This window comes from Cynara cardunculus (genome assembly GCF_001531365.2).
Source record: "Cynara cardunculus var. scolymus isolate 2C chromosome LG 10, CcrdV1, whole genome shotgun sequence".
In the NCBI taxonomy this organism is placed as follows: domain Eukaryota; kingdom Viridiplantae; phylum Streptophyta; class Magnoliopsida; order Asterales; family Asteraceae; genus Cynara; species Cynara cardunculus.
Window position 1 is genome coordinate 3,723,970 of NC_037537.1, and position 11,576 is coordinate 3,735,545.

Consider the following 11,576-nt stretch of genomic DNA (forward strand, 5'->3'; position numbering starts at 1 on the left):
AATGAAATTTCAACTGCTTACCCTCTTTCTTGTCCAGAAACTCAGAATAAGGTTGAATTAATACATGTATATATATATTTCAAAAAAACCCAAGAACATATTAATTCAGAACATATTATACAGTGCAATTTGRACRRYCTAACCVCAAARTATATAGTATATATATAAATAAATAACTATAAAAGTATAAATCGTAAATATTAAAAATATTTTTCACAGTATATATAATATATAATAATATAATTAAATAAAAAACTATTCAATATTAGACTCATTTCGAAGGTATTAACGAGACGATTATAATGATGTAACTTGTTAAAATAAAAATGTATTTTTTAAACATTTTTTAACTGATATACGATTATGTATATTGATTTGATAAAGGTTTAAAATGAAACATTTAAAAGTAAAGGACGTAAAGTAAATTAATTAACTAATCATAGGGGTATAAAGTGTAAATTTAAAATTATAATTTTAAAAGAATCGGTTGTGAGAGGGCGAGTGTATGTGAGGGGGGTGAGTGTATGTGAGGAGAGGAGAGGGTGAAAAAGTGAAAAAAGTGAAAAAAGTGATATAAAGGGTATCTTGGTCATTTAGTATTATAAGACTTTAAGACTTTTGTTAAATTTGTTTTTTAAGATAATATAGATAATATTATATATGTGTGTGTGTGTAATGCAAACACAATACTCATAGATTACCATCGTCTCCGTGAAATACTCACCCCCCATTCCGGTCAAGCCTCTGTCGAACACCTTGGTTGTTGATCATCGTCTCTCTTCCTCCTCCCTCCGGTGATACCCATCCTTTACCGGCAAATTTTTTCTCCCCCCATCACTAGTTCTTCTTCTCTGGCTGAAAAACCATAATTACTCCAACTTCATCCCCTTCACCTTCCCGCTGATGAAACCCATTGTCTCTTTTTCACCAGTAATGCAACATCCATTGTCGAACTTCCTCACTGTTCCTCCCTCACTCGCTATTTCTCCTCTCACCATATACACACATTTAAAGGGATCTTTGTTCTTCCTTGAGTTTTTGCAATCTCTAATAAAGATCAAATATGCATCCCTAACCACATGTTTGCTCCTTCTCTACATCCTTCCATGTGTAAAATATTAAACACACACACATATATATAGTGTCATACCTGCCTGTTTGCTATTTTTCTCTCTTTTATTTGAGTCTAATCAGCAACCTCGCTCTCACACACACAAAAGTAAATTAAGTGACTTGGCTAATGAGCTTCGAAGAAGATAACAATGAGAAAGAAAATAGGGGTGCGAGGGAGAAGGGGGTGGCCTGGGGGTTCATCGTAGAAGGAAGCCGGTTGGGGTAGAGGAGATGGCGTGTTGAGAAGGGAAGAAACAATAGGTATGGGGTTCACATAGACAACATAGATGGAGACAGTGGGTTTGTTTGGAGATGGAGAATGACTGCGGTTTTTTTGGAGGGGGGGATCACAATGATACAGATGCAATGTGTGTATGAGTTAATGTATGTAAGTGTGTTAAGGTGTGTGATGAAAAGGTGATCCATGTGTGTGAGAAGGTAAGTTGTGTTTTTTTGTGTGTGTCGGAGTTAATGAAGGCCGATGATATTAGGGCAGGATGCAACTTGTTGGGTTGGGTATGAAGAGGAGAGGGTAAGAGGGGAAAAGGTGGGTAGGGTAACTTAGAGCGTGCGTTTTTGCATAACACATGATGGGTAGTGTAATAAACACATTTGAGGGACCATAGTACGAAAAACCAACAAACCATAGGACTAGAAATGTAATTTACTCAAAAAAAAATTGAGTGAATTACACTGGTGGTATTATGCTAAATTTTTTGGATTTGGTATCTATAATAAACTATTTATATTGACAGTTCTTAATTTTTTATTTTTATAACAATTAATTTTGTGTCGGTTAGAAACCGTTAGAAAGAACAAAGTTTTGGAACAAACTACAAAGACCAAAAATGTAATTTACTCCAAACTTAATTGTGATTTACATATTTTTAAAAAAAATATTCATTAAAAATATGCTAAATACGGCTAACATATGATAGTTACATTAAATTTTGTTTGTTAAAATAAATAATTTTTTTAATGAAAAAATACTTATGTTTTAAAAAAGTATTAAATTAAGTTATCAAATAATTTTGGATAACTATAACAATTAAATTGATATAATAATCAAAACCTAACCAGTTCTTTTAGGCTTTCACACTCACCCGACCACCCTCTCAATCTCTCATTAATGTTTGTCCCAAAACCTAACCCGAATTTAAAATTTTGCCCTAATTTTGATATTAGCCAGTTGCCCTAAATTGCTTAGTTATAATGTTATACACTTATGTTTACATGATGTATTTGTTTGTTCTGAGTTTTTACATTTGAGTAATTGGGCTTTAATCTTGACCTGTATTTTTGCCATAAATTTGATATTAGTCATTTTGCCTTACATTAATTAGTTATAATATTATACAATTATGTTTACATGATTTATTTGTTTGTTTTGAGTTTTTAGATTATTTTTAATTTCCTCAACCTTAATTGTTGTATTTGCCCTAAATTGACTGCGTTCATTTGATATTAGTCATTTGTCCTAAATTGATTCATTTGCGTAAATTTGACGTTAATATTTTTAGATTATTTTTTATTTTCTCAACCTCTTACTTGTTTTCATGTCAGTGTTAATTTGTTTAATCAATCTAGGGTTCTTTTAATTTGGTTAAAGGTAGATTCCTAAGAATGAGAGACTAATACAATAAAGGATGACTAAAACTAAGAGATATGAGTACCAAGAATAAGAGAAAGCATAAAGTATATGAACTTAAACTTAAGAACTTGATAGAATGTAAGGAAGAGGCTTTTATATCTTTCCAAGGAAGATGATTTACAAATGAAGGTGAGCCTTCCTTTTATAAGGAAGGAAAAGGTACCCTGCATAAGCATTACAAAAGCATGGCAAAAGCAAGTAATAATGCAAGCTAATAAAACAAACTAAATGAGGTAAGTGCTTACATCACATAAAAGTGACTTCAAGCTTACATAATTTTTACAACATTATTTTTTCCTTTAGACGAGACAATTATTAATGTTATGCTACGATAATTACTTCTAATGAAAGTCAGGATGAGATGGATCGTCTTCATAAGGATCAAAGTGCTCTTCTTCCGAGTCATAATGCTCGTCGTCTTCATCAAAATCTTTTTCATCGAAAGTGTCTATTTTCTTCGTTAGATGAGTCTGGAATCAATGTTCAAGTGCTTCATCCCATGATGCAAAAATTGGATGTTCGAAAGACTAGAGTTTTTCATTGTTCATAATCTGCTTTGGGATTGAATATGGATCTACTAGGTTAGCATTGTGTTACGACAGAAATTGTCCTAAGTTTAGAAAATTTTATAAAGTTCTTTTATTGTATTGTATTGTAATACTCATTGTATTTGGGTTAAGGGCTTATGGGCTTAACTTGTAAATGTACCCTATAAATAGAGACATGGGGCTAAAATTAGAATGTTAATCATTCTTCTAATCATTCCTTGTAATTCACATGAGAGTCGTTTGAGATTGTAAGTTTTACATTTCAATAAAGAAGTTGGCCAGATTCTCAAATGCATTTCTTCAATCTCAATCTTTCTTATCTTGTTCTTGATTGTTGATTGAATTTGGGATTCACATTTGGTATCAGAGCATAATCGATACATCTATATTGATACGATCATTTTATTCATCAACATTTTCAAGAAATTTTACTGTTTTTCAATAAAACAGTAACTCATGCTTCATCATCTTCAAGTTCAACTATTTTGGGCTTAATTGATTAAAATTCACCTTAATCTTCATGTTTATAATCAATTCAATGCTAAAAGATTAGCATTATGGTGAATTAGAACCTTTCTGAATCATTAATTTTGAAGTTTTATGTTTTTATTTTGATGAATTGATGATTCTAGAGTCGAACTGGGCTTAACTGGAAATATGACTTTCCTCACCAGTCACTGAATATGTGCTTTGTGCGATGAAGTGAAGCTCATCGCTCAATAATGATATGAAGTATGTGCGACAAAGTGATACTCATCGGACAATATATAATTTTTGAGTAACATAGGTTGAGCGATAAATTTGGACTTGGCTGCATTTTGACTATGTTTTGAGCGATAAAGATATCTCATTGCTCAAGGCATGTCCTGAGAGGAAATGATCATCATCCAAGTCTTGTGCATTAAAGTTGAAATCGCTTATAGAGGTGTCCGATGAAGGTCCTCATCGCTCAATATATCAAGCGATGAAGTCTTGGTGAGCGATGACCTTTGCTAACTTGTGCGATAAAGTGTTGTTCAGAGAGTGCTCTTCATCGTTTAAAGCTTCATGTGATGAGTCTTTCCTACCGTGTACGATGAGTTGAAAGTTACTTGAAAAGATTGATGTATCTGCTCGACGTTTTATTTGCTAAAACTATTTTCATCGCCTAAGTGATGAGTGAGGACCATGCTCATCTCTCAAGGCGCGAGCAATAAGGGTGATCTTTATGTTGTTATCGCTTAAAGGCTTGTTTGTTATCCTTGCTCATCAGACATGGCATGAACGATAAGGGGTAAGCCTAAGGCATGGGCGATGAGTAAGTAGTATCATGCTTATCGTTTGTCTTTTTAAGTATTTTGAATCTTGAGCTTAATAATGTGCTTAATGGATGTCTTAGCTCTATATCTCTTATGCTTAATGATTAAGGAGACAAGTTATCAATATTTGCCCTTAAGAGCATCATACAAGATATTGGTCAACATTGACTTTTAAGTCAAAGTTTGACTTTCTTTGATCAACCATTTGTGATTTAAAGAATAAAGCCAGATTTGAAATGTTTTCAGAACTGTATTGATTGGCCTTAGTAGTTGATTAGACTAGCTGGAGTTTGAGGACTTGCAATTGTTATTCTAGAGTTTTCTAAAAGAGGCTAAAACATTGAGTGCCTTCACTCATTTCTTTTGACTTGATCAATCAAAGGTCTTAAAGGTATGCAATCAGTGTTTCTGGATTTAATCGAATTTTTGAGTGTCTTCAATCATGCTTCTAACCTGATCAATTAGAGGTTTGATAGTCTACAATCATTATTCTGATTCTTTGGTTGTGATCTGAGAATTTTGAGTGCTTTTCATTATTCTTTTGAGTGAGAGGTTTGGGTCCGGTTCTAATTATTTAGTTTCTAGAAGTTTAAAGAAAATCGACTTATCTTTCTGGTTTGACATGCTGTTCTTGAAGCTATGTGCTTATCTAATGATTCTTCTCTCCGGGTCTACATAGCTAATGGTGTTTGCTATGGTACCTTTGTTACTTATCTATGCCATTATGTGTTTTCCAAGATCAGGCTCTTAAATTGAATGACTATTCAACTCGTGGTTCATTGAAAGATTCTTTGTCATTAGACTGGTTGCACTGGAATGTAACGAGGATCGCACATTTATCTATCCCAAAGTTGGATGAATCTATAGCTACTAGATTGTCGATGATTCTGTGGTTAAAGGTTGTGTTGGGTCGTCTGCAGTTTGGCTGCACTTGTACAATTGGTGATGCTTAACTCATTGGATCTTATCTTTTAGTTGAAACTTAAAGAGTAAGAGCTATTGTCTAGGGGGGGCTTGAAGATCTTATCATTGCTGGGCACACCAAACTTTTCTCAAAGAAAGAGGGGGAAGAAGACTTGAAGCTTTTAAGGGGTGCTTGTTTTATAAAACTTTAGGGGGGAGATTGTTATGACAGAAATTATCCTAAGTTTAGAAAGTTTTAGAAAGTTCTTTTATTGCTGTATTGTAATACTTTTTGTATTTGGGTTAAGGGCTTATGGGATTAACTTGTAAATGTACCTGTAAATAGGGACATGGGGATAAGATTAGAATGTTAATCATTCTTCTAATCATTCATTGTAATTCACATGAGAGTCTTTTGAGAGGGATTTGAGATTGTAAGTTTTACATTTCAATAAAGAAGTTGGACGGATTCTCAAATGCATTTCTTCAATCTCAATCTTTCTTATCTTGATCTTGAATTGTTGATTGAAATATGAGATTCACACACTGGCTAGGATACATCGTATTCCCATATACTTTTCTGGTTGGGATAGCTCAAAGTATTTACTGCCTAGGTTATTATCATTCCTTTTGTGGATGAATGACAATGAAGAGTGGTAGACCAATGATTGTTGTTGTCGGAGAGTCATATGTGGTAAAAAGGAGCAGGGCCTCCTAAACATGACCACAACGTAAGTTTTATAGTAGACAGTTAATATTTGAATCCATTGATGCACTAGGAGGAATTACTAGAGAAGAGTGAACACACTCTGTGCCCCTGGGGGCAGACTCTCAAACTGACATTAGAAAATGTAGCCGAGTAGTTTGGCCTAGTTGAATGATATTCGCGATGGTGTGAGACTGAATTGATAACAAAATAAACAAAGTGCTTCCTTTGGGAACCTACGAAAGTCATGGATGCGGAAGACATTAAGGAACGGGTGATCCAGATGGAACTGGAGGTTTCTCATGAACATACCATGTTTTTTGAGCATGATAGTGAAAAACATTTTGTAATTAAGCTGGGACCTTTCTCTTAAGGTAAGGTCGACGATTGATTCTGTTATCTCATCTGGTAGAACTTGTGGTGGAGTTGTGGTACTTTCAGCTGGATCGACCTGATGTAGAGGTTGAGAAGTGTTTAGAATAAACGAGTTGGAAGAGCTTGCTTTCTCCACAAGAAACACCATTGGAAGGACCTTGGCTTTGTGGATTATCTGGATGTCTTTTAGAACATCATATTTATAGCCCTTTGGTCTGGACAGAAAATCTGCTAGAATATTTTCTAACCCTTTGATGTGTTTCACAGTAAATTTTCATTGAGAGAACCAATTTACCCACCTCAAAAGTTGGGCTTCTGGCAGCATCTTTCTTTTAAATTGAAGCATGCGTGAGAAAGAAGAGATATCCATTTCAATCTGGAAATCGTGACCGATTGGATTGAATTGGAATATTTCTATTCCCCTTTTGACAGCTAAGATCTCTTTGAAGGTAGAGTGGTAGTGTTGCTCTGATTATTTGAACGTGTCGTTTTTGTATCCACAAATTGTTCTGACACCAGTTTTGTCTTGAACTATTAGGACTGCCCCCTCCCAATACTCATCACTTGCGTCAGTCTAGGGGACTCTTTTGTAAGAAACAGTAGGAATTTTTAAAGGATGCATCAGAACAGGTAGTTGGTTTATCTTTTCTATAGCTAATGTCTGTTTCCTACTCTAAGGGGGCATATTTTTTTTCAACATGGGGAATAAATGTGTAGTGTGGCTTGACAATTTAGGCAAAAAATCTTCCATATAATTTACTAATCTAAGAAATTGTTAAATTTCTTTTTGTGACGTTAATATTCCTGGGAACTTGTGCAGTTCTTGAGCAATGTGAGGTTGTGGTTGGTATTTTCCATCAGATATTTTGATACCAAGAAAATCAATAGAATTTACATTGATTTCCATTTTCTTCTCGGATAACATGATCCCATGCTCCTTGACTATGGAATGAAACCTGGTGACTAAATCTATATGAGATTTTTCGTCTGGTGAGAACATAAGGATATCATCGATGTATACCAGAGTGTTGCTGAGAATAGGTTCAAAACTCCTTATCTTTGCCTTTTGGAAGACAAATTGAGCATTTTTTTTTAAACCGAATGACATTACTTTCCACTAGTGGTGATGGTTTGGGATGCTGAAGGCAGTTTTTGGTCTCTCATCAAGACTTAATCCTAATTGCCAAAATCCAGCTTTGAGATCAAATTTTGACAAAACCTTTGCATTTGCGAGAGGCTGGAATAATGACTTCTTCTATGGTAGAGGGAACTTGTCATCAACCAAAAATTGGTTGAGAGGTTGATAATTTATGACTAGCCTAAGTTTGCTACGAACTTGTTCACTTCTCTTATTGACGTAGAATGCTTCACATGCCCATGGTGATGTGGTTGACTCTATGAGATCCGAGCCTATCAGTTCTAAACACTCCTGAGTTGCAAGATGGTAGTGATATGGATTCATGTCCGGATGGATTGCCTTTATGGGGTTAACATCTTCGTTTTGTTTGAATAGGAGAGTAACAAAAATTGAAGGATTTTACCATAGTGTAGATCTATTTTTCTTCAAAAACTCTATGTGATTGCGCAAGAAGTTTGAATAATCTGATGTTTGAGACTATCCATAGTGATATCTAATGCCATATAGAGCCGTGGAATAGAGCTCCATGAATTCAGGAAACTCTTGTAGTGTAAACCTTGTTCTGCGTACCTCAATCCTGGTAGTGTATGGAGTAAGTCAAAACCAATAAGAAGATCCTTGTCGTGCGAACTGGACTCTAATAATTTGTGTTTAACCACACATTTAGGAAAAATTCGGATGTACACTGAGATATTGATTTTGTCAATGACAAAAGTATCACCATTGGCTGCAAGGAAGTGTTGGTGATGTGTCCTCCAATAGCTACTGGGTTAGATATTGGGATTCAATATTGAAACAGAAGACCCAATATCAAAGAAGGCGACAACCGAAATAGGTTTGACATATGTTGTGGTGAGAAGGCGGACTTTGGCTAAAGAAACTGGCTCTGATTTTTGTACGAGTAGCATATGCGGGATGGGGTTTTAAATGTGCGAGAGAGGAAGTGGCTTGCTTGAAAAACCGAGAGAGGTTATACCATGAAAACTTCGATGTCGGGATGGTACTCTGAAAGATCAGTTTCAGACTCTTCATCTGAAGAGTCTGAATAGGCAATTGAGCATAACGCCTAGTCATTAAGTTCATCTGTTGGTCTCAGCTGAATCTACAAGAGTTTAAAGGTAACAATTTGTAGAAAGGGGGTGGATGAATACAAACATAACAACTTTCACTTTTTAAAATCCTTTATTGATAAAGAAGACCAATACATAATTTTACAGATTGTTTGCGGGAAAGATAAGATACAAAACTTATCTAAACAATCAAAGAAACACACAAGATACAGCAAGCAAGAAAGAAAAGACTTGCTAAAAGAAAAGGTTAAGAAGTCTTGTGCTTTAAAAGAAGTATTTCTGTTAGGTAGAGAGTTGATCTTCAAGAAGTAGAATTCTTGGCATCAGTTTGCTTTTTCTGGTTGAGTGGATTACTAACAAGGAAGAACTTTTCAGCTATTTATACTTTTTGTATTAAATGCAAGTCAGACGGTACAAAGCACGTGGCAAACTACTAGAGGTGAGTTTGTCGTTTGTTACAGAAATACAGGCTTTTGTCGTATATGAACATTAGTCTTTCATAAAGTAGGTAAGCACATTTGGAGACATAGAGTGACTCTATACAGGTACTTTACTTTGAGAGATATGGGTTTGTCCATTGTGTGTAGAAGGACAAAAAAAAACTAATTTTGTTCAACAAGATTCATTTGATCGCTGACACTGGAATAACACTGAGGTTTCTTTAGTGTTTGTTGAATCTTGAGTAGATTTCATACTTGAGTAGACAGACTTGTTATCACAAAAAACCGCATCAGATCACGAGCTTGCTTGTCTCTATCTTCATCTTTATCTTGGTTATCGCTGAAGGTTCTGTGGTGTGAGTTTTGTCTTCCTGAAAAATACTCGTCTCTCTGAGAATTACAATACTTGTTCAACGATCACTAAACAGACTCAGTGATGATTGTTGAAGCTGAATAAAGAGATAGAACACTTCGTAAGATAAAAATGATCATCATCAAATCACTGAGAGAAATAGAGGATCAACAGCCTCCCCCTATCATTTTTATGGTAAGAGACTATGATCCAACTACTCGATACCCATTTTGTAGCTGCTGCACAACTCCTTATTTACGTAGGAGGCATGGAAGGGAGCCACTACGAAAAAGTCGAGCTATTTTTTCGCATGACCTCCCCTACAGTATCGTCACCGCAGTTTGATGATGGCAAAGCAACATAAAGAAAATTGTTTCAATATTAAGATACCTTTAACTTTCCTAAGAAATAAGGTCTGGTCAATCTTTCCACGAACGAATTCCTCAGAGATGAGAAATGAGGAGAGGTATCATACCATGCACGAGGGCCAATTTTAACCCATGAAGAGCTTTATCCAATCTATAGACATGATTTGGATACTTGGGGGTGAAGAAACCTTGGAAGTTGTTCAACATAAACTTTCTCTTGAAGCTTTTCATTTAGAAAAGTGCTCTTTACATCCATTTAAAAGACTTTGAAGTCTCTATGGGCAGCAAAAGCTATAAAGAGTTGAATAGCTTCGAGTCTAGCCACTGGTATGAAGGTTTCATCGTAGTCAATCCCTTCTTCTTTCCTGTAACCCTGAGCAACAAGACGAGCCTTGTTTCGGGTCACAATTCCTTGTTCATCTAACTTATTGCGATAAGCCCACTTGGTGACTATCACAGATTTGTCAGATGGTCGCGGGACAAGGTACCAGACTTGGTTCCTATCAAACTCAATGTGTTCCTCCTGCATAACATTGACCCAACTAGGGTCAGTGATAGCCTCATTGATCGTTTTGGGATCAACTAAAGAAAGAAAGTTGACAAGGAGACATATATTACCTAGATCATTCTGTGTCTGAATACCTGCACTTGGATCACCAAGAATTTGATGTATTGGATGGTCTTTCGCCCATCACTAAGTGGTAAAGGATTATCACATGAGATTGGAAGCTCAGACATAGAAGATGAGCCTTTAACAAGAGATTCTTCAGCAATAGGTTGGATTGTTAAAGGAGCCTCAGTAAGCGATTCACCAACTGATAGAGGTTCACAAACTGAAGAATTTTCAGCGACTGAAGGGTCAGTGTTTGAAGTAGAAGGAGGTAAGTGACCAATGGGAACAACATCTATCCCTGAAGAGGATTCAGCTTCATTACTAGTCACATCATGAATGATAATTGGATCATCGTCAGCTTCTTGAGGATGAATGCTTGGTTGAATGCTGAAGGAAGCTTCAGGTTATCCATAATGAGATATCATCCAATTGTCTAACTCTTCATCATCTTCAAAGATGGGTTTAGAGTTAGCTGATTGAAATTCATCAAAGGTGACATGGATAGATTCTTCTATAGTCTGTCGTCTTTTGTTAAATACTCTGAAGGCTTTGGATACTAAAGAATATCCAAGGAAGATTCCTTCATCAGCTTTGGGATCGGATTTTCCAAGTTGGTCTCTATTGTTAAGAATGTAACACGTACAACCAAATATGTGAAGGAAGTTGATAGAAGGCTTTCTACTATGGAAAAGTTCATAAGCTGTCTTCTTGAATCTTTTGACGATCATCGATCGATTCTGAGTAAAACAAGCAGTGCTAACAACTTCAGGCCAACATTGAGTAAGAAGACACGATTCGCTGAGCATTGATCGAGCAGCCTCAATGATTGTTCGATCTCTTCTTTCAACGACCCCGTTCTTTTATGGAGTTCTCACAATAGAGAAGTTGTGTGAGATTCCCTTGTTCATAAAGAAGTCATCAATGATACTATTTTTGAATTCAGTGCCATGATCACTCCTGATAGATCGTACTTTGATGTTGTTCAGTACTTCTATGCGTTT